Source organism: Herpailurus yagouaroundi, unplaced genomic scaffold (assembly GCF_014898765.1).
Source record: "Herpailurus yagouaroundi ecotype Mexico unplaced genomic scaffold, PumYag 196, whole genome shotgun sequence".
NCBI classification, from domain to species: Eukaryota; Metazoa; Chordata; class Mammalia; order Carnivora; family Felidae; genus Herpailurus; species Herpailurus yagouaroundi.
In genome coordinates this window covers 33916770-33940096 of record NW_024412427.1, presented here as the reverse complement: position 1 = coordinate 33940096, position 23327 = coordinate 33916770, and the positions used below count along the sequence as shown (strand labels likewise).

At 39.7% G+C, this 23327-nt stretch overlaps 1 long non-coding RNA gene across 1 annotated transcript in view; it reads right to left on the bottom strand.

Annotated features, from left to right (window-relative positions):
* Positions 1–15009, bottom strand: part of LOC121012017 (uncharacterized) — a 20482-nt gene extending 5473 nt beyond the window's left edge. Inside the window, exon 1 of the long non-coding RNA XR_005781918.1 lies at positions 14855–15009. This is a non-coding gene — a long non-coding RNA (uncharacterized LOC121012017). The remainder of the gene's footprint in view (positions 1–14854) is intronic.
* Positions 15010–23327: the final 8318 nt, after the last annotated feature.

The following is a 23327-nucleotide window of genomic DNA, read 5'->3' as shown; positions in this document are numbered from 1 at the left end:
ATTTTATTTTATTTTATTTTATTTTATTTTATTTTATTTTATTTTATGCCTTAGGACTGATAAATATGACAAAGGAAGTGAATAACTTGAGCTGGAGCTAATAGGGTGAATTAGAAAATTCTGATGTGGGAGAAGTGAACTCTATGTAATCAATCGTATAGCTCTGTTGGGTATCAACAAGGTGCCCCTCTCTCTAAGCTTCCTCCCCACATCATTTGATAACCTTACAACCTAATATAATACAGAGCTGGCAGACACAGAAATCCACAGAGGTCAGGGTCAGCAGGAAATTTCCATGGACAAGTGTGGGAGAAGCCAAGGTCTTTATCAGAAGGCACACGAGACTGAAAAGAGTCAGACAGAGAAAGACAAACACTGTATGATCTCACTTGTACGTGAAAGTTAAGTGTACTGAACTCATAGAACTTACAGATGGGTGGTTGTTTGAAGCCAGGGTAGGAGGCGAGGGAAGAGGGTGGAGGTAGTCAAAATGTATGAACCTTTGGTTATAAGCTAAAGGAGTCCTGGGGATGTCAAGCACAGTGTAGTTACTATAGTTAATACTATCTTATATATTTGAAAGTTGCAAAGGGAATAGGTCTTGAAAGTTCTCATTGCAAGGAAAAAAATGTGTAACTATGTTGTGGTGATGGATATTAATTAGACTTATTGTGATGATTGTTTCCCAATATATACAAATATTGAATCATTATGTTGTACACCAGAAACTAATATAGTGTTATATGTCAATTATATCTCAATAAAACCGGGTAGGGGGAGGAATGGTGGGTGCAAAAAAAAAAGGGCACGAGAATATCTGAGTGTATGTCATGAGTGTGTCAAAATCTGTAGGAACCATGAACTACACCTGACCAAAAATACAGAAGCAGCGGGAAGTATAGTTAGGGCCATTCTCATCCAGGGCTATTGTTAGTGGATTTAGTGATTAGTTGCAAAAATGGTTCCAATTCTCCCCAACTCCCTGTATTCACATACTTTGCAATGAGATTTTGCAGCTCATCCTATCAGGATATGAAATCTATTTCCCTTCCCCTTGAATCAAGGCTGACCTATACAATGTCCCCTGTGACTCACTGTGGCCTAGGAAGTGTGGCAGAAATGTATTAGGGTCAGAACTGAGCCTAGACCTTAAGACACTGCATGCTGTGATTCCCTCTTTTGGGACCTGGGCTACTGCCATGGACACACACCTGGGCTGGCCTGCTGGAGGATGACTTACCACATGGAGCAAGCAGAACCATGTCAGTCCGGTGGTCCCCATGGAGAATATCTAAGACTTCAAGAGACTCCAGAGAAACAGCTAGCAAAACAAGAGGAAACCCATAGTATATGTTGCCAAAGAATGCTGGGGTGGGGACATTTCAAGAAGATTGTGGCTGACTGTGTTGGATGCCATTGAAGGCTCAAAAATGATGGAGACAGAGATACATCCATTGGATTTAGTGTCATAGAGATTGTTGGTGACCTTGACATGACTTGACTTATTCTTAGTGCTGTGATGAGGACAGAGGCCAGGTTGGAGCCATTCCAAGAGGAGAGTGAGGAGATTAAGACCATGAACGTAGTCTCTGATGAAACAAAGTAAGATGTGATGATATTGTGTTGAGAATCATTCCCAGAGAGGGAGACAATTTTGATATAGGAAAGAGTTGCATGACCCAGCAGCAGAACCCTTGAAAGACAAGGATATTGTTGCTTAGCAGACAGACAGCCATACTTAGACTTGTTTACTGGCTAACCCTCAACATGCTTTGAAGCCCGTGCACAATATGTGAAAGTTTATTGTGTTTCTTTGTTCCTCTTAACTCTTTACTCCTGTATAATGCTCATCTAATTATGTGGAAACTAACTTTATGGTAACTAACCTGGCAGACGCCATCTTAACCATATGATCAAATAACCGTATCATCAATAATTGGACCAACTAACATAGGTGCCTCTTGATATGATAATCTAAGGACAGAACATCACTGCTACCATTTTCCTGGCAAAAATGTATCCGTTAAATCTAATTATGAAAAAGTATCAACCCCCAAAATAACTAGGCTGTTTTCTTCAAAAGTGTCAATGTCATTAAAAACAATTAAAGACTAGATAAATATTCCAGATTAAAGGAGACTAAAGAACCATGGCAAATAAATGCAACATGTGGGTTGTATCTTGGACTAGATTTTTGTTTCTCTTTAATATAAAAGACAATTGGGGGATAATTTGCAATAGACAAGCAAGGTCTCTAAAGCAGATGATTGTGTCAATTTTAATTTTCTGATTTTAACAATTATATTGTAGTTTTGTAAGATAACATCTTTAATCACAGAAAAAGATACTCAAGTATTTAGGGATGATGACAAATTATGTCTGTCTTACTCTTATTCAGGGAAAAATATACATTTGGCAGAATTTTAAGATAATCCCTAGGATTCTCAAATTCTGTTGTGCATGCCTATATAATTGCCTCTCCTTAAGTCTGGGCAGAGCCTGTGAGTATGATGGAATACCACTCTCATGATTAGACAGACTATGAGTTAACTCTGAGTTAATCAAAAGGGAAATTCCCCTGGGTGGGCCTGACCTAATCAGGTGAACCCTTTAACTAAAGGTGAACCTTCAGAGAAATACTCTTCTATTGGAGGTCAAATTGACATTCTGTGGGAAGCTCACATGGCAGAAAATGACAGGAGGCCTCTAGGATCTAAGCATGATCCCCATCTGATATGTAGCAAGAAAATAGGTCCCTCAGTCCCACAATGGAGTGAATTGCATTCTGCGGACAACCAGCAAGCTTGGAAGAGAACTCTGAAAACGAGAGCAAGACCCTAAGCAGAGAACCCAGTAGTTGATTTGTACACGGACCCTTGACCCCTGAAAATTGTGAGACAATAAATGTGCACTCGTTTAAGTTGCTAAATTTATGATAGGTAGTTACATAGCAATAGAAAACTAATAATGATATCCAAATATGCCAAAATATTGACAAGTAGAGAGAAAAATTTATAGTTCTCTGTACATTTTTTACAACTTTTCTGTAAATCTGAAATTATTCCAAAATAAAACTTTACCCGATGCATAACCCATAGAAGGCTTAATCTGTGTTGGGTACTGTTAATTTAAAAATATATTGATACATTCAGCGGTGCCTGGGTGGCTCAGTCAGCTTGAGCGTCCGACTCGATTTCTGCTCAGGTTGTGATCTCATGGTCAAGGGATAGAGCCCCGCATACAGCTTCATGCTGAGTGTGGAGCCTGCTTGGGATTCTGTCTCTCCCTCTCCCCTGCTCGCATGTGTGCACTTACTCTTTCTCCCTCTCAAAAAATAAAATGAAAAAATATATATATTGATATGTTCAAATCTCACTAAATAAAACAAACAACCCCCTCCTCCAAGACTTGGGTATGATTACAATTCTTATTTTTCAGATAAGGAAACTGAGGTTCAGAGGGTTCAGGTGACATGCCTGAAGTTGCACAGTGAGTAAGTGGCAGAGCTGGAATGTGTATCAAGTTTCAAAGTTTATATTTCTAAGCTCTGTGCCGTAGTGACTCAGTGACATTGAAATTATAAAATATCGATCAATGGGGCGCCTGGGTGGCGCAGTTGGTTAAGCATCCGACTTCAGCCAGGTCACGATCTCGCGGTCCGTGAGTTGAAGCCCCGCGTCGGGCTCTGGGCTGATGGCTCAGAGCCTGGAGCCTGTTTCCGATTCTGTGTCTCCCTCTCTCTCTCTGCCCATCCCCCGTTCATGCTCTGTCTCTCTCTGTCCCAAAAATAAATAAACGTTGGAAAAAAAAATTAAAAAAAAAAATATCGATCAAGATGTGCTTGAGCATCATCCTGCAATGCCCTGAAGTCCCGGGGGAATCATTTCTGCTTTACCTTCTGTCTTTATTTATCATACAAGCATTTGTTGTCATGGTATGACAATCACATCAGAAAGACCCACAACATTGGAATTCAAACAATAGTATATTTGGCTCATATTGACCATATTAAATATTAGCAAATGTATTCATATATTATAAATTCTCTCATCCCCCACCCCCAGATACTTACAACTTTTTATAATAAATATATAAAGCTAGCAAAGTGGAAGCAGATGAGAAATCTGACTAGAAAGGAGACCAAATTGGACCCAGGAATGAAAGAAGAACATAAAAAATGAAAGCATGAACGTCAATCCAGAATGTACTTCCAACCTTCCAGCACACCAATTTTGTACATTTCCCATATTCCAAGACTTGGAATAAGATGAAGTCACCCAAACTCCATTGTGAAATCCAGCCTCCTCAAAATCCATCTGACCTCAGAGAGGCAAACAGTGAGTAATTCAAAAGATTTTTGAATGAAAGTGTCAGTTTAAGATCCTCAGCATAAAACATACCTACAAAGCCTATTTGCAAAGTAAATTTACTCTGGATTCTTGATACCTATGAAAGTTTTTTCTATTGTATTTATTTAAAATTACAACAGTTTACATTAGAAACAAGCTCAAACAATTAAGGTAAAAGATAAATAACTGCATACAGTTTAATTTTACAAAATGCAAACATACATCTTTCATTGTTCCATTATCTGAGTATTAAGCGCCACATAATTGCACAAGGCATTTTCAAATGTCTTAAAGGCTCTAAAATTACAGAGTTGACTTTGGTGAAATAGTCTTTATTTTCCTCCATTATTATACAAATAATTGACCACACAGATTAAATTTAAATCGCAATTGGATATGTCCCCTACAGAGTTCATTTCTCCTTTACTGCTAAAGCTTGATAGCTAATGATGGCTCATGGAGCTTACTTGGGCCCTTGTGGGACACACAGTAGGGGTCCAAATGCCTGTAATTTTGGATGTTTTAGCTGGGAGGAATCTTATGTTTCCCTGGGACCATGGTGACATCAGAGCAAGGTTTACCTGAGACAATCCAGCTTCTAGCTAACCCAGGCTAATTCTAAGAGTGTCCTTTTCACTTTGAGAAATGTCTTAGCTTGGGAGACAACATAGATAAGGAATGGAGGCGCAGGGGTGGAGACCTTGAGCCAGAGACTGGCTGTCTGCTCCTGGGAATTCTGAAACCCCACTCACTCCCTGTTGCCTCCAGACCTGTACTTCAGGAGCAGGATGTGAAAGGAAGAGCCCTTTTCATCCTAATCTGAGAATGGAAAATTATTCATCACCATAATTACTCACCAAACTCCAGAGGAGAACAGAGGAGAATGTTTTTATATTATTTCTTCTTAAACAAAAATACACCATGGTGGTTTTGTCAATACATTGGAAAACGAAAATGGAGAAAAAGAAAAACAATTTGAAGCAAATTCCTTCCCTTAGAAATAGTTAACAGTTACAAGCTATAAGTCACAGAGGAGTCACACAGGAAGTGATTCTAATTCTCGGTGGTCAGAGAATAATTTCCACAGTGCATTCAACTTTTAGAAACTTGATCCGGTGACTCACAATTAGTTCTGAAACACTATCCGTGCTGGCACATTTTTTTCTCACCATAAATCTGAGATATTAACCTGTTATAATTACAGGGGAAGAAGGTGAGAGGGGGAGGGGACCCAAGGAGGAACGGAGCTCCCTTGTTAATATGCTAAAGGCCAGAGGATGGACTTGGGTCTCCTTTTTGTCAATGTCAGAGCTCCTGGCACACCTGGAGGGCAAGGGGCCTGAGGCAGATCACACAGGGAGCAGCCAGGAGCCTTCAGAGTAAACAGCCATGCTCAGTCTGTTAAGCTTAATCTGGGTTGGGAGAAAAGTATTTGATTTCACCATTGTTCATTGCATGATGCCAGGGATGCAATGGGCACTCAGTCCCTTTTGACCAAATGAGTTGCTAAGGCTGGGTTTTCATAATTTGCTGTAGTTGTTGGGCTTGTTCTAGTCCAGGTGAAATCATAGACTAAAGTGTTTCAAGGTGTTTTTAAAAATGATTCTTTTCCTTTTCCAAATGTGTATGAATGTCTAATTTTTCTGTCAGATGCTGGGGATACTAGAGTGAACAGGAAAGTGCTGCTACTTCTGAGGCTCCTAGAGTCATGTAAATAACCAAATACTGGGGACGTCTGGGTGGCTCAGTTGGTTAAGTGTCTAACTCTTGATTTCAACTTCAGGTCATGATCTCACAGTTTGTGAGATAGATAGAACTCATGTGGGGCTCTGTGCTGACAGTGTGGAGCTTGTTTGGGATTCTCTCTCTTCATCTCTCTCTGCCCCTCTCCTGCTCATGCTCTAAATAAGTAAATAAGTAGACAAAGAAACTTAAAAAAAATAAACAAATACTGAAAGCAGCATGGTAGACTGGGCCAGGTTCATGAAACAGACTTGGGTTAAAATCCTGACTTCTGGGATTGAACTTGAGTTGAAATGTTAGGTTTTGTGACCTTGGCCAAGATATTTATTATTATTATTGACAATATCCCCTCAACAGGGCTAATGATAATGTTAAGTCATAGGTTGTTTGAGGATTGAGTTATTAATATAAGGGGTCTGGAGGGCTACCTGGCACATAGCAACACTTGAATGAATGGTGACTTCTATTTCATAACTGCTGGGCAGGCTCGGACACATGAAACTGGCTGACTGTGTCCATGTAGCTCAAAAAAATAGTAAAAAATTACTATACCATGGGTATAATAATATATTGATTCGCAATGGTCTTCACATTGCAAGTATTTTTAAATGTTTTTTAATTTATTTTTGAGAGACTGAGATAGAGAAAGAGAAAGAGAGTGAGCCAGCGAGAGAGAGACCAAGCAGGGGAGGGGCAGAGAGAGAGGGAGACACAGAATCCAAAGCAGGCTCCAGGTTCTGAGCTGTCAGCACAGAGCCAGACTCAGGGCTCAAACCGTGAGATCATGACCTGTGCCGAAGTTGGACACTTAACTGACAGAGCCACCCAGGCTCGTCACATTTCAAGTATTTTTTTATTGTTCACATGAGCTTATCAGTTATGGGTCCCCATCCTGGTCCCCATTTCGAAGACTAAGGTGGGCCATCCACTCAAGTAGTCAGAATCCATGGATGGTGATGGGGCAGAAGGTGGGGACACAAAGCTCCTGGGATGGCATCTGTAGTGAACCGTCAGTCCTGGCACCTGGCTAGAACCCCTTGGGTCCCTTTTACCAGCACTGGATCATCTTGAAAGTAGTGAGAGATGTGGCGCCTGGGTGGCTTAGTCGGTTAAGTGTCTGACTTCAGCTCAGGTCATGATCTCAGGGTCCGTGGGTTTGGGGCCCCATGTCAGGCTGTGTGCTGACATCTCAGAGCCTGGAGCCTGCTTCAGGTTCTGTGTCTCCCTCTCTCTCTCTGCCCCTCCTACTGCTCCCGCTCTCTCTCTCTCTCAAAAATAAATAAACATTAATAAAAGGAAAGAAAGAAAGTAGGGAGAGATGACCACTCACCTACTTGCCAAAAAAGCCCTCTGAAGTGTCATTTATAATCTGGAGTCCCTGGGGGATCAGGCTGAGGTTGGGGACTCACCTGAGAGCACACTCTCGCTTGGCTCTCGTCCCTTCCTGTCCTGCTCCCCACTCCTTTCCCGGTTCTTGTGGGAGCATGTCTTTGACAAGCTACTCCCACCAGGACCCCAGGCATAGGATCTGCCACTCAGAGAGCCTGAATCAAGACTGCACCTGGCTGGTGCTTATGGAACACATCCCAACCCAATTCATGGTGCTATTGTCCATCAGTAATTTTGAGCTGCCAGATGCCTGAGAAGTGGGACTGAGTTGAAAGACCAGCATTTTCAAGACCAGCCCTCTTGGAGCTCTTCTCCTCAAGCCACAAGTACTTGCCCTCTGTAGTGCCAAATGCCCTGAGGACTTCGAATACCTTATTTGCTCCTTGTGGACACAGTCCTGCTCAAAGCCAGAGCCAGGAGCCAGAGCTCCTGGACAATGAATATATACCAAACACAAGTACAAATGCTACAAGTGCCTCACTGTTACTAGCTTGAATAAACATGAGGAGTGGGCACCAAGATCTCCACTTTGTGGATGAAGAACAGAGAGTTTGAGTTACTTGCCCAAGGCCACACAGCCAGCCAGGATCAGAGCTTGGATGTAAGGTCGGCCCTGCTCAGAAACATATTATTTTAGCCTCAGTTGTATTCTCCCCAGGAGTTCCTTCACCTACGTACTGTTAAACATACGGATTCATGGGCCGCATTCCAGATGCACTCATCTGATCTCCGACAAAGGAGTCTGGAAATGCCAAGAGATTTTTCTGACCACCGACATTTGAGAATCAGGGGGCTGGGGGAAATTAGGGAATGTAGGATGGCATCCTAACTGCTGCTTTGTTGAGATAAAACTACGTGAATTTAATTTTTAAAAAAAAATTAAGTTTATTTATTTATTTTGAGAGAGACAGAGCATGAGCAGGGAACGGGCAGAGAGAGAGAAAGAGGGAGAGAAAATCCCAAACAGACTCTGTACTGTCAGCTCAGAGCCCAACGTGGGGCTCGAACTCATGAAACTGTGAGATCACAACCTGAGCTAAAATCAAAAGTCAGATGCTTAACCAACTGAGCCACCCAGGCATCCCCAAACTATGTGGATTTTAAATATAAAATGCACACACCACATTGACTCTATGACCAAGACTGATGCCTGGTGTCCTGGTGTTCATTGTACAAAAAGGGATGTGTGCATGCTGACATGTTGTTGGATTTGGGGTGGGGGTGGGAATGATCCACTTCCGAAAGAAGCTACAGCAGTTCACTGCCTCCTGATGATCTCCCGTGTCTTTGGTCATGGACTTCTACAGAGGCCCTGTTACCTACTATCAGCAGAGCCACCTCCACACAAAGTAAATTCAGGCTTTAGGACTTGCCAGCTCTGTAATGACTCTCTATCTCGATTGACTTAGTGCAGTCTTAGACATGCCCACAGACATCTCCATCCCGTCTTGCTCACCAGACTTTGCTCTCACCAGCCTGATGTCAGTGTGCCCTAAGAGGGTAGCAGACAGGTGGGCTTTAGAGACTCTGAAGTTGGGGTTACTTTTAGTGCTTTTGCTACTTATTCCCTTTTGTCCATAAAAGTGTTATTTTTCAGGGGCGCTTGGGTGGTTCAGTCGGTTGAATGTCTGGTTTCAGTTTAGGCCATAATCTCACGGTTCATGGGTTCAGGCCCTGTGTCGGGCTCTGTGTGGGCAGCTCAGAGCCTGGAGCCTGCTTTGGATTCTGTGTCTCCTTCTCTCTTTGCCTCCCCCCCCACCACTCATGCTCTGTCTGTCTCTCTCTCTCAAAAATAAATAAAAACATTAAAAAATTTAAAGTGTTGTTTCTTCAGTTCATGATTTTGCCTTTCTTCCTTCTATTGTCCTTTTATAAATCACTGACTTCTGTACAGAGATGATTATTTCCCATGGATAGGGCTTTGTATTGACTCACTGCCATGTAGCAAGAAGGATGATCTACAGCTAACTTCCCAGGAGATCACCCAAAAAACCTGTTGACCAAGCAAACTTCAGAGTTCTGGACCATGTCCGTCAAGAAAGCAGCCTTGAGAGTTTTGACCATGTCTCAGAATGGCAAAGTCATGGGAGGGTATCTGTGGGGTTTTAGAGCCTGGGTGGGCAGTTTATGATACAACAACTTTGCATTAGTGAGCACAGCAAAGTGAGGGACTTTAAAGTGAGTCTTGATGAACAATCATTAGTCTTTTTTTTTAAGTTTCTATTTATTTTGAGAGAGTGTGTGTGCGTGCAAGTGTGTGCAAGTGGAGTCGGAGGACAGAGATAGGGAGAGATAGATAATCCCAAGAGGTTCTGCACTGTCAGTACAGAGCCCCATGTGGGGCTTGAACTCACGAACTGTGAGATCATGACCTGAGCCAAAAATCAAGAGTCGGATGCTTAACCAGCTGAGCCACCCAGGTGCCCCACAAGCATTAGTTTTAATTAATAATCTAGTTGGTTTAGGGTCTTATCTTCTAGGAGTAGAAAATGCAACAGAGGCCTGGGTAAAGTGCACCAGGTTCGGTATTGTTTAATAGATGTCAGAAAATCAATCCCTTTGGTTTCAGCTCTCAAGAAGAATAAATGATATGCACTGGGTTAAAAACATAGACTTCACCTCTGAAACCTCAAGAGCATGTATTCAACAGCCACAAACTTTAAATTCTGATGCACCTAGCTTCACAGAACCCCAAATCCCTATTGGTATAAACTTCACCCTAACAGGATGTGGGAACAGTAGAAGGTACAGGGCTAGGGGCTCCTAAACTACACACACTCCCAGGGGAGCATGAGTGGGGGTGCTGAGTTAGCCCTAATTTCCTGGAGACATCAAATGGAATGAATGGGGGCTGAAATTAATAGTTGTCACTGAAAATAAAATTGGACTTTTCACATAGCTGCTCTTGTGCTCTGAGTTTTTTTTAAATGTACCTGTGTGTGTTCTGTGTGTGTGTGTGTGTGTGAGAGAGAGAGAGAGAGAGAGAGAGAGAGAGAGAAAGAGAGAGAGAGAGAGAGAGAGAGAGAGATCTTAGGGCTGCCCAGGAAGAGGACCTGAGGTGAGGATTTTGAGAGCAGGTAAATGATCTGGAAGATGGTCTCAGGAAGCACCGGCAGGGAATGAGATGAAGAAAGGAGAGGGTATAAACCAAGGACATCAAGATTAAGCCTCTGGGACAGGAATGCACCAATGGGAGTCCTTGTTCTCAGGAGGTTTGCACACACACGCAAATTAAAACAACAGGAAAAGTGCACTTCAAATAGAGTGACTTGAAACAAGTAGGATCTTTTGTGGCAAAAAGAAATGCAATCAAATAGTGCACCTGCCCTTTCTTCTCAGCTGGGCTTTGGAAACTTGTTTGTGAAGGTTCAGGTTTGGGTCACATTATTGACTTTTGAGGTTTTACTCAGATGTCAGATTCTAGGTAAGACTTTCTAGCTTCTTACATAGCACAAAGGGCGTGGGGTGGGGGAAGGCAACCAACTCTTTCTCTTTTTCTCATTCGACAAGAATTGTGTTCCACCAGATGGGCAGTGATACTTTCTCTTGCATCACCATTGAGCCATTTGCATGAAGAAACATAAAACAACAGGAGCTTCTGCTCGCCTGGAGTCCCTGGTGAGGCAAGCACCCATCATTAGGAGAAGCCATGTGGTTGTCTCCCATTCACTCTCCATTGTTTCTCTCCCAGCTGGGCTTAAAAAAAAATGTGAGCAATTCTTTGTTGTCCAAAAAGCAGGTGTTAGAAAACGTGACAAATTTATGTAGATTGTTGTCTTGTTGACAAGAAATCAATAATGGCAAAAGGAACACTGTTCACATTTAGATGAAGGTCCCGTTTCCCTCATCCTCTTCGGGGAAGGGAGTCTTCACCGCAGTCTGTCATTCTGAGCCTCCTCCACTCAGAAAAAGTAATATCAGGGGCTATAAGTGGATTTTTTTAAGTTTATTTATTTTGAGAGAGAGACAGAGACAGCACGAGTGGGGAGGAGCAGAGAGAGAGAGAATCCCAAGCAGGTGACCTGCTGTCAGCACAGAGCCTGACATGGGACCTGAACCCAAAAACCATGAGATCACGACCTGAGCTGAAATCAAAAGTCAGACTCTCACCCTACTGAGCCACCCAGGTGCTCCATAAGTGAATTTTTAAAAAATAAATTTTAGAGAGTCATGAATCCAGCCTTATGTCCATCTTTCAGTGTCTATCAGAGTGAGGACTTCGGGACACTCACGTTCTCCAATATCAAGGAAAGTTGTTGCCATGAGGGTCAGTAAACAAAATTAGAGGGGCAAGAATAAAAACAGTCAAATAAAAAGTTTGTGTTAAAAAGTAACTTCTGGTTAGACACCATTTAATCAGAAAAAGAAATTACCTGCAAATTCTTGTGCAAATGACAAACTTGCAGGTACTCAGGGTATCGGGCTCCCTACTTCTTTGTTTAGTGATGGCTGTGTTTTTCCTTCAAACTCCTGGCCCACATGCAGGTCAAAAGCAGGAATGGAGTCAACCTTTTCCTCTTTTCCTGAATTATTACTTACACTCACTTATTTTTAGCTCTTCATTCCAAAGCAGCATATTTTCATAAGAAATGACTGTGTTTTATTTTCTGCAGTCTCAAGATCTTGGAGGGCTGTCTGGAACAGAGCACAAGCAGGGAAGGGGGCTCTCTCATTGGCTGTATGCATTTGTAGAGGTGCAGGCTAAGGCACCGTACAAAGAGACCACAAGTACAGTGACTGATATGAGGTGGAAGCTTATTTCTGTTTAAATTAATGATCCAGAGTAAGATGTACTGTCCAGGTAAGCAGTTTTCCATCCTCGAGCCCAGCCATCATCTCTGGGAGCATAGGAGCTTCTTTAGTTTATAGCTCTTGGCCAGTGAGGAGGAAAAGACCTCCTTCTGCCCCTCCAGGAGAACAATGGCATCCTTTCTGCTTGTGTCCCATTGGACAGAATTTAGTTACACACAGCCACGGACCTTACAAGGGAGTTGGAGCCATGTTTGCACCTCTAAGAAAGATCCAATGTTGACAAACAACTAGCAGTTTTCTGCCACTTGGAGCCTCCCCTTTGCAGGTAGGTTTAACAACTGTAGAGAAGTCAGGCATATAAAAGAGGTTTCAATTCTTGGTCTCTTGGTAGTAACAACCCAGAACCATTTCATGATGAGGCTAGTTCTGGCTTAGTAACAAAGAGAGTTGCAATGCATGGGTGCCTGCATGGGTCTGGGGTTGGAAAGGGATACACCTAGTGCGTGTTAGATATCCCCTGCATGGGGATTAGAGACTGGTGTATTAGAGCATCTTGCTTCACAGGGAATATGAGAAACACGGTCACTTTCTATATACTAATGTTCTCCTACTTTGATATTCCTAGGTTGCTTTCCTTGGTATAATCCATCAATTTTCAGAGTGCAAAAGTTCTTGAAGAAAGAAGTCTACAGCTGTCAAAAAGATGCAGTGTTAATCTCAGGTGAAACACTTATTTGCAAGTCAGTGGAAATTCAAAGCACTCTCAGAAAATATAATTCATGAATGACATGAAAAAAAATGAAAGCAAAGTGGCCAAACTTTCATCCACAACCATAGAATGAGGTATAATCTCAAAGATCTGCAGGTGTTTGGCTGTCATCCTAAATGGCCCCGCCTCCTTTTCCATAGCAGCTATTAGAGATTGTTTTGCAAGTGATAAGGAGCAAGGGAAGGTTGTCTCAGCTTGGCTTTCTAGTGGCTGTTTCATAATACCTCTCTCTGCCAACACACACATTGTTCCCTCATATTCTTTCTAGTCAAAGGGAGACCACAGCACAGGCTTCAGAAGCCTTTGTGTCTCTCCATTCTTAAATTTAGGAACAGCTGTATCCCTCACTGGCATTATGAAGGTGCTACAAGCTGTTACTGAGGCACATAAATAAAGAAAGCATTGTATAGAGAGAGCTGAAAATATCCAGGTGGTATTTTTTTATCCAGGTGAATTTCTTAACCCATCCCAATTCTGGCAGATATTAGCCAAAGCTTTGCACCAAGTGGAAGAGATGATATTAAGCAGATGTGGGCCCTCATCTCTCTGAGAATAATGGCAAACATGTAAATCACCAGGAGGTTAACTGCACAAAGCATTTTGTTTATAAATGTGTTGCATCCCTAGATTTCTGTTGTTTACTCTTGAGCATTTTTAATTTTCAAAGAAATTATCCTCATTTTATAAAAGTGATTCATGCCCGTTAAAGAAGAATAAGATACCACATAAAAGTAGAACAAAGAAAAAAAGTCACTCATACTTTTACCCAAGTCATTTCAAACTCTTGTGTACATAAGTTTTTCATTCTATTAGAATAAAACATGTTAGATTAAACGTCTTGTTTCTCTTTCATTTAACATTCTAGCATAATTATGATCTGTGTTATTCTAATTCCTTTGTAAGTATCACTCCAAATTTTTTCCTGAATCTTTCTGGCCCATGTCATTCATCATCCTGCACCAATCCCCTTTTCCTGTTCTAGTTAGCATGTTCTCCACTCCATCCAGAACCATCCCAAGACATTCTAGAATGCCTCCCTTCCACACCGCCTCCTTGATTCCTAGAGCAGGCTCAGTCCTACTCATGGAGATGGGAAAGGAGTTCCAGCACACTGGGGGGCTCTCACACAACAGATGTAGTTTTGCCACCAAGTGACCTGGGACAAGCCACTTAACACCCTCATTCATGTTCTGTAATAAATGTTTTTCCCCCTGATTTTCAATGTCAAACACTGTGAAGGAATAGAGTTTTGTTTTCCCATGATGTCTATGGCCTTGTATCAATCAGCACCCTTTGGGTCACATGCTGCAGAAACCATTCTGGTTAACTTCATTGTAAAGGGGATCCTCCCAAACTGTATGGGAAGGGTGGAGACCAGGACAAGAGAAAGGACAGGAACAGAGGGAAGGAGCTTTCTGGGTATGATAGCATGGCCACAGTGTGGGAGATAAATCAGCCATTGCTCCTTCTCATGTCCTGAAAGCAAACTATTCATCATTTAAGGTCCTAATAAAGAGTCCAATGGGTCAAAAGTAGGTGGTGACCAGTTGACTTCTCAGTGACAAAAGGAAGTGAGTGAGTGAGTGAAGAAGACTCTGGAGGCCCCCACCATTCTTTCTTACAGTCCCACAAATGAAAAGAGATATTTCCCAAATGCAATTTCAAGTGATATTAGGAAGGGACTGAATAGATGCTAGGCAGCAAAAAAATGGCATGTCCACCTGAGCTTCTTCCTCATCCCTCCATCCATGATGCTACGCTTAGCTGAAGAAAATCCAAGTTTTCATTGCCTCTTTTCTGTTTTCTCTGTCCTCTAGTTTTTCCTGCCTTTCCAGTTTCTCCTTGCTCTCACCTGTCATTATGAGTCTCTGCCTGTAGTGTGTTTATCATCAGTACCACCCGCTGCAGTTCAATTACATTATGAGAATTTTCTGGATGTGATAGATTATATTACTCACACTTCTTTTTTTTTTTACCATCACCTTCCTACCTTGTGACATGCAGGTCCCCATCTGTAGTGAGTGCATCACTCCCCTATGACTTTGGGCTCTGCATGTGATATGCTTGACCAATGAGATGTGAAGCAGTGACATCATAATGCATTCTGTGTTCAAGCAGAGGTTTTGAGAAGAATCTGGAGATGCCTCCAGCTGTCTTTCTTCTGCACTTTGTCAAGAGAATGGCATGTCCTGAATGGGAGGTGCTCCTTTAGCCCGGGTTCTGAAATGAGAGGGTACATTGGAGCAGCACCATAGCCCATAGCAAGAAGTGCTGTAAACCACTGAGACTTGGGGGTGTTTTGTTACTGCAGCAAAGCGGGAGTGAACAAAGCAAGAATCTGTGTGTGAGCAAGGCTTTTTCTGTCTCAGAAGCAAGATCTTCACAGGCTGCCATTGCATACATTCTTTCCACCTTCCTCCAGTACCTATGACAGCACTGAGCACGTGGTTAGTATCTCATAAATACTGAATGTCCAGGGAATTACGTATTTATCTCTCTCATCCTACCTCTGGCCCCATATCTAGATTCTAAAGAACTAAACAAAATACAAAGGTAAAACCCAGCTTGGTAAAGACACGGGAGGTAAGGTGAAAAGGAAACACTACGGACTTGTTAGAGTAAATAACAATATATATTATTTTAAATCTGCATCTACTCAGTATGTTCATTGTGTGGAGAAAAATAACAGGTCACAGAAGAAGGTCACAATCGTCATAATAACTCAATACACAGTCTCTCCCTCTTAAAAAGATGTGTCATGGCCAAAGATGAATGCCTTATCCACAAAGACAGGACACAAGTGAGGAGGGCAGAGGTCGAAAGTTATTTGTGTTAGTCAGTATGCTTTTGGGAGTCATACACACTGGCCTGAAACAAAACTTTAAAGGTCAGTTTTGTCTGCTCTCTGACTCCCTGCTTGCACCTGCCTTTATGACCCTCTGTAGACAAAGGAAGGGCCAGAGGCCTTCAGAAAAACCAACACTAAACAGGCTGTTTCCTGCTGTAAAATGAAGCCAAGGGTTAACTTTTTGTTGAATTAATTCCAAAGAAGGGGCATTCTTTATAGATCTGGTCCCAAAATATGATCTCCTTTTTTATTTTATCAAAGTTCCTCACAGGTAAATCTTCAGGAAGCCCGAATCCTAGAGAGCACATTATTTGTAATAATATTTGAATGGAGATGGGAGTCTAAGGTTGTTTTTCTCCATGTGCAGGAAGACTGAGCAACATTGCCAGTAGCTCCTGAAAGGAAAAACAAACAAAACAAAACAGAACCTAGGAAAGTAAAACCCAGCATGGAAACCCATACACTTCAGTTCAAGATTTTAGTATTTGGGGCTCAGCGGAACTCCATGGTAACGGTAGCTGGGACCATGGTGCTGGGATCACATCCAGTGGAAGAAGCAGCATGACCATTGCTTTACCTCTCTGAGCTCCTCACCTGCAAAATGAGGATGACATTCAGGATTGCATGGCGTTATTAGGAGGATTCAATAAGACTCAGGGAAGTGTGTATTAGTGTGCCTTACACACAGCTATCCCCAGGGCGATACAACTTTTTCTCTGTAGATCATCCATGTGTGTGCAAAGATGGATGTAGAAATGTGAGTGCAAGGAAACATGGGTATGTGGTATATTATGGATTTTATGTGGATTTTATGGTTTAAGGAATTAGTTTTATTACTTCACAGTAGCAGCCTTAGATGTCTGGGGCCATCTATTTTTTTATTACTGGGGTTCATGTACACGAGATCACTTGATCCTCATCACAGGCACTGAGACAGGTACAGGAGGGAACCTCAACAGGAGCACAGAGGGGAGGCAGGGGGCAAAGGGAAGAAGAGGAGCAACTTGATAAAAGCAAATAATATCTATTGTTTCAACTCTACATTTACTCTATATGTTTATCATGTGGGAAAAAATAACAGAAAGTTGATACATTCAGAACTTTCCAGAACTTTCAGACTTTCCAGTTCAGTGTGGTTGCCTGATCCTTTCATTTCGAACATATTCTCTAAAAGGTAAAGGGGCGCCTGGGTGGCTCAGTTGGTTGGGCGTCTGGCTTCGGCTCAGGTCATGATCTCACAGTTTGTGGGTTTGAGCCCCGCATTGGGCTCTGTGCTGAGGGCTCAGAGTCTGGAGCCTGTCTTGAATTCTGTGTCTCCCTGTCTCTCTGCTCCTACCCCGCTCATGCTTTGTCGCTCTCCTTCAAAAATAAAAAATAAAAAAAACACTAAAAAATTAAAAAATAAAATAAAATAAAAGGTAGAAATTACAGGAGGCTAGAAAATGATTTAAAATCTGCAGCAGGAGGAAAATTATTTCACTTACCATAGTGTTTTCAAGATTCATCCATGTTACAGCACGTGCCAGAATTTCCTTCCTTTTAAGACTAAAGAATATTCCACTATATGTATATACCATATTTTGTTTATCCTTTCATCCATGGGTGGACATTTAGGTTGTTTCCACCTATTGGCTATTGTTAATAATGCCGCTGTGAATGTGGATACACAAATATCTGTTAGGAGTCCCTGATTTCAATTAACTTGGGTACATACTCAGAAATGGAATTTCTAAATCATCGTACTTCCACACTTAATTTCTGGAGGAACTGTCAATACAGTTTTCCACAGTGCTGTCACCACTTTACATTCCTACCTGCAGTGTACAAGGGGTCCAAATGCTCCACATCCTTTGTAAACACTCTCTGTTTTGTTTCTTCTTATTTTTTCTACTAACTTTTGTTTTAAATATTATACTTCCCTTAGTCATAAAGTTATGCTGCTTATTTGAGATCTTTAATCTATTTTATTCTGTTTCTTGATAATGGCAATCCTAATGAATCTGAAGTAGTACCTTACTGTGGTTTTGATTTGCATTTCCCGAGTGATTAGTGATATTGAGCATCTTTTCATGTACTTAATGGTAATCTTTGGAGAAATGTCCATTCAAGTCCTTTGCCTATTTATTTATTTATTTACTTACTTATTTTTTAATTAAAAAAAAATTGTTAACTCATAACCCTGAGATCAGGAGTCACATGCTCTGTGGACTGAGACAGCCAGGTGCCCCCTTTGACCAGTTTTAAATTGGGTTCTTAGGTTGCTTTGTTCTTGTTGAGTTATAGGAGTTCGTTAGGAATTCTAAATATTAATCCTTTATCGGATAAATTATATGCCAATATTTTTTCCCATTCTATGGCTGTCATTTCACTTTGTTGATAGTGTACTTTGATGTACAACATTATTTTTAATTTTATTCTGATGAGGTCCAGTTTATCTACCTTTCCTTTTGTTGCCAGTACTCTTCTTGTCACAGCCAAGAAATCACTGCAAATTCAATGTCATGAAGCTTCTCTTCTATGTTTTCTTCTAAGAATTTTATTGTTTCAGGTATTGCACTTAGGTCTTTGATCGATTTTGAGCAAATTTTTGTATATGGTTTAAATTAAGAGTCCAACTTCATTCTTTTGCATGTGGATGCCCAATTTTCCACCATTTGTTGAAAAAGCTATCCTTTCCTCCATTGAATACTCTTGGAAACCTAATAAAAAATAATTTTACTTTATATGCAAAGGTTTATTTCTAGGGTCTCTATTCTATTCAGTTATTCTGTATACCTGCATTTATACCAGTTCCACACTATTTTGATTACTGTAGCTTTGCAGTAAGTTTGAAATCAGGAAGTGTGAGACCTCCAATTTTGTTCTCTTTAAATATTGCTAAGGATATTCAGGATCCCTTGAGATTTCACATAAATTTTAGAATGGATTTTTCTATTTCTAGTAAAAACAACAATAGAAATTCAATAGGGACAACATTGAATCTGTAGATCACTTTGGGCAGTATCAATATCTTCAGAATATTAAGTCTTCCATGAACATGGATGTGTTTCCATTTATTTATGTCTTTTTAAAATTTATTTTAACAATTGGAAACATTGTAGTTTTCAGTGTACCAGTCTTTCACCTTCTTGGTTAAGTTCATTCCTAAGTATTTTACTCTTTTTGGTGCTATTGCAAATGGAATTGTTTTCTCAATTTCTTTTTCAGCTTGTTCATTGTTAGTGTATATAGATGCAATTGATTTTTATTTTAGTTTTATATGTTGAAATTTTGTTGAATTTCAGTTATCATGTCTAACAGCTATTTTTTGTGGAATCTTTAGGGTTTTCTACATATAAGATCATGTCATCTGTTAACAGAGGTACTTTCATTTCTTCCTTTCTAATTTAGGTGATTTGCACTTCTTTATCTTGCCTGACTGCTTTGGGCTGGAAATTCGATATGTATTGAATAAAAATGGTGAAAGCAGACATCCTTGTCTTGTTCTCAATCTTAGAGAAATGCTTTCAGTCTCTCGCCATTGTATATGATGTTAACTGTCAGGTTTTCATATGTGGTTTTTATTGTATTAAGGTAATTTTCTTCTACCCATGGTTTGTTAAGTGTTTTTTTTTTCAATTTTTTAATGTTTATTTATTTTTGAGAAAGAGAGAGAGAGCAGGGGAAGGGCAGAGAGAGAGGGAGACAGAATCTGAAGCTGGCTCCAGGCTCTGAGTTGTCAGCACAGAGCCTAATGTGGGGCTCAAACTCATGAACCATGAGATCATGACCTGAGCTGAAGTCAGAAGCTTAACTGACTGAGACAACCAGGCGCCCTGGTTTGTTAAGTGTTTTTAATTATGCATACATGTTGAATTTTGTCCAATGGTTTTTTTCTGCATCAATTGAGATAATTCCATATGTTTTCCTCCTTTATTCTGTCAATGTAATATATTACATTGATTGATTTTCATGTGTTCCTTGAATTCAAGGAACAAATCCCACTTGGTCATAGTGAATAATCCTTTTACTATGCTGTTGAATTCAGTATAGTAATATTTTGTTGAGAATTTTTACATCAATATTCATAAAGGATATTGGTCTGTAGTTTTCATTTAGTGTCTTTGGATTTGGTATCAGGTAATGCTGGTCTCGCATAATGAGTTAGAAAGTGTCCTCTTCAATGTTTTTGGAAGAGTTTGATAAGGATCAGTGTTAAATCTTTAAATATTTGGTTGAATTCACCAGGTGGAAACCATTGTATCCAGGGTTTTCTTTGTTTGAAGGTTTTTGATTACTGATTTAATTTTCTTATTAATTATAATTAATGTAATTGCTAAATTTCCTTACTAATTATATAATAAATTAATTGTATTCCTTATTATTATCTATTTCTCCATAATTCAGTCTTGCTAGATTATGTGTTTCTATGAATTTTTCTATCACATCTAGGTGATCTAATTTGTTGGCATATAACTTTTCATAGTACTCTGTCATAATCTTTTTTTATTTCTGAAAAACCAGTAGTAAAATGCCTACTTTCATTTCCAATATTTGTTATTTGTGTCTTCTCACTTTTTGTTTTTAGTCAGTCTAGCTAAATATTTATCATATTTGTTGATCTGTGGAATAACCAGCTCTTGGTTTTGTTGATATTATCTACTGCTTTTTCTTCCCTATTTTATTTACCTTTGATCTAATCTTCATTATTTTTTTTCTTTCTGTTAGCTTTGGGTTTAGCTCATACTTTTTCTAGTTCTTTAAAGTATAAAGTTTTTAATTTTGAATCTTTCTTCTTTTTATTAGATTTTGTTAATTGTAAGTTTATTTATTTATTTTGAGAGAGAGACAGGGAGAGTGAGCAGGGGAGGGGCAGAGAGAGGGAGAGAGAGAATCCCAAGCAGGCCATGCACTGTCAGCATGGAGCTTGGCACAGGGCTTAAACCCATGAACCAAACTGTGAACTTATGACCTGAGCCAAAACCAAGAGCACAACACTCGCCTAACTGAGCCACCCAAGTGCCCCTCTTTTTTTTTTTTTTTTTAATACAAGCATGTACAACCATAGATTTGCCTTTTAGCACTGCTTTTTACTGCATCTCTCAAATTTGATATGTTGTGTTTCATTTTCATTTATCTCAAGATATTTTCTAATTTCTCTTGTGTTTCTTTTTGGACCATTGATTATTTAAGAGTACACTATTTAATTTCCACATATTTGTGAGTTTTCCAGCTTTACTTCTGTTATTGATATCATTCCATTGTTATCAAAAAAGATACCTCTTTCAATCTACTAAGATTTATTTTGTGGCCTAACATGTACTGTATCCTGGATAACATTCGATGTGAACTAGAGAAAAGTGTGTATTTTTCTGTTGTTGGGTGAAGTGTTTTCTAAATATATGTCAGGTCCAGTTGGTCTCTAGTGTTATTCAAGTCTTTGGTTTCCTCTGGATGGTTGTTCTATCCATTATTGAAACTGAGGTATGAATATCTCCTACTATTATTATAGAGCTATTTTTCCTTTCAATTTTGTTTACTTCATATGTTTTGGAGCTCTGATGTTTTGTGCATGTATGTTTATAATTGTTATATCTTCTTTAAAATTGACCCTTTATCATTATATAAAGTCCTTCTTTGTTTCTCAAAATGGCTTTTCACTTAAAGTCCGATGTTGGTAGAACCACTCCTGTTTTCTTTTGGTTACTATCTGCATGGACTATCTTTTACCATCTTTCCTCTTTCAACCAGTGTGTCGGTAGATAGGTAAGGTATATTGGTAGGTAGACAGCATAGAGTTGGATACTGGTTCTTTTTTTTGTTTTAATCTGTTCTGTTAATCTATGACTGTAATTTTTTTGACTGGAGAGTTTAACACATTTACATTTAGAATAATAACTGAGAGGGAAGGACTTCTTTTTGCCTTCTCTGGAGGGGATATGTTTTATAGCTCTTTTGTCCCTCATTTCCTGCATTACTGCTGTCATTTGTGTTTAGTTGATTTTTTGTAGTGGTACATATTGATTTCCTTCTCATTTTGTGTATATTATATAGATGTTTTCCTTGTGATTACCATGGGGATTACATATAATATCCTATAGTTTTTAAAAATCTGTAAATTTATACCAACTTAATTTTGATCAAACACAAAAACTCTGCTCTCTTTAATCCCACTTCTGTTATTGATGTCACAAATTACATTTATATAAATAACATATGTATATATATACACACATTAACATAGATTTATAAATTTTTGTTCATTAATCTTTATTTCTTATAGCAATCTAAAAGTGAAGTTATAAACCAAAATTATAATAATAATGTTTTTTGTATTTGTCTATGTATTTGCCTTTATTGGAGACCTTTATATTTTCACATGGCTTTCAGTTACTTTCTAGTGTCCTTTCATTTCCACTTAAAGGACTATCTTTACCCTATATTGCAGGGCAGGTATGGTGGTAATGAACTCCTGTAGCTTTTGTTTATCTGGAAATGTCTTGACTGCTCTCTCGTTTGTGAAGGATAGTTTTAGCAGATATAGAATACTTGGTTAACAGTTTTTTTTTTCTTTCAATATTTTAAATATATCATTCTACTATCTTTTGGCTTCTAGAGTTTCTGCTGAGAAATATCCTGATAATTTTATTGAAGATCACTTGTACATAACAAGTTGCATTTCTTTTGCTGTTTCAAGATTTTCTCTTTGCCTTCGGCTTTCCATGGTTTGATTATAATAGGTCTACTGTGGGTCTCTTTGGGTTTATCCAAACTCAAATTTGTTAGGCTTCTTAGATTTGTAGACTCATATTTTTTTTTTCAAATTTTGGATTTATCATGTTTTGTTTGGGGTAGAGCATTTGACTGTATAATGTTTTGTTTTGTTCCTTTAACGAAAATATAAGACATCCTTAAGTAGAAGCCTTCCTGAGTCTAGTGATCTGTCCAACCCTACACCCACAAGCGAAAGAGTTTCTTCCTCCTGCATTTTAATATTTTCTGGCTTGCTTTTCAAACCTAGGCCAATCTTTCTTTTGTAGGGAGCTTGCCAAGTCTTCACAAACTCAGGTCAGTACAAGGAAATAGAAAGTAAACAGGATTTATAGCCAAAGCACCAAGTTTAAGTCCAGATGTTTCTTAGTTTAATTATTCAACCTTTCCAAGCCTCAGTGTCTTCATCTGTGAAATTTAGACCTATCTCTCTAACTCTCATAGTCATTGTAAGGCCCAAACAAGAGCAGGTAAAATTTTACCCTTTAAAACATTTATTATTATTAAATATATAGTAAAAGTGCTCATTGCCCCGTTCATATCTCTTGGGTCCCAGTATATTCTATTCTCAACATGCAGATTCCATCTGTTGGAAGATCTCTCCAGACTGTCCAAATTTCAGCCTGTGTCAAAGAAAGGAGGTCAAAGGGACAGTGGCCACCTTTCCTACAAAGTTACAACTTAGAAGTGGTACAATCACTTGCACTTTCATTCCCTTACCCAGGGC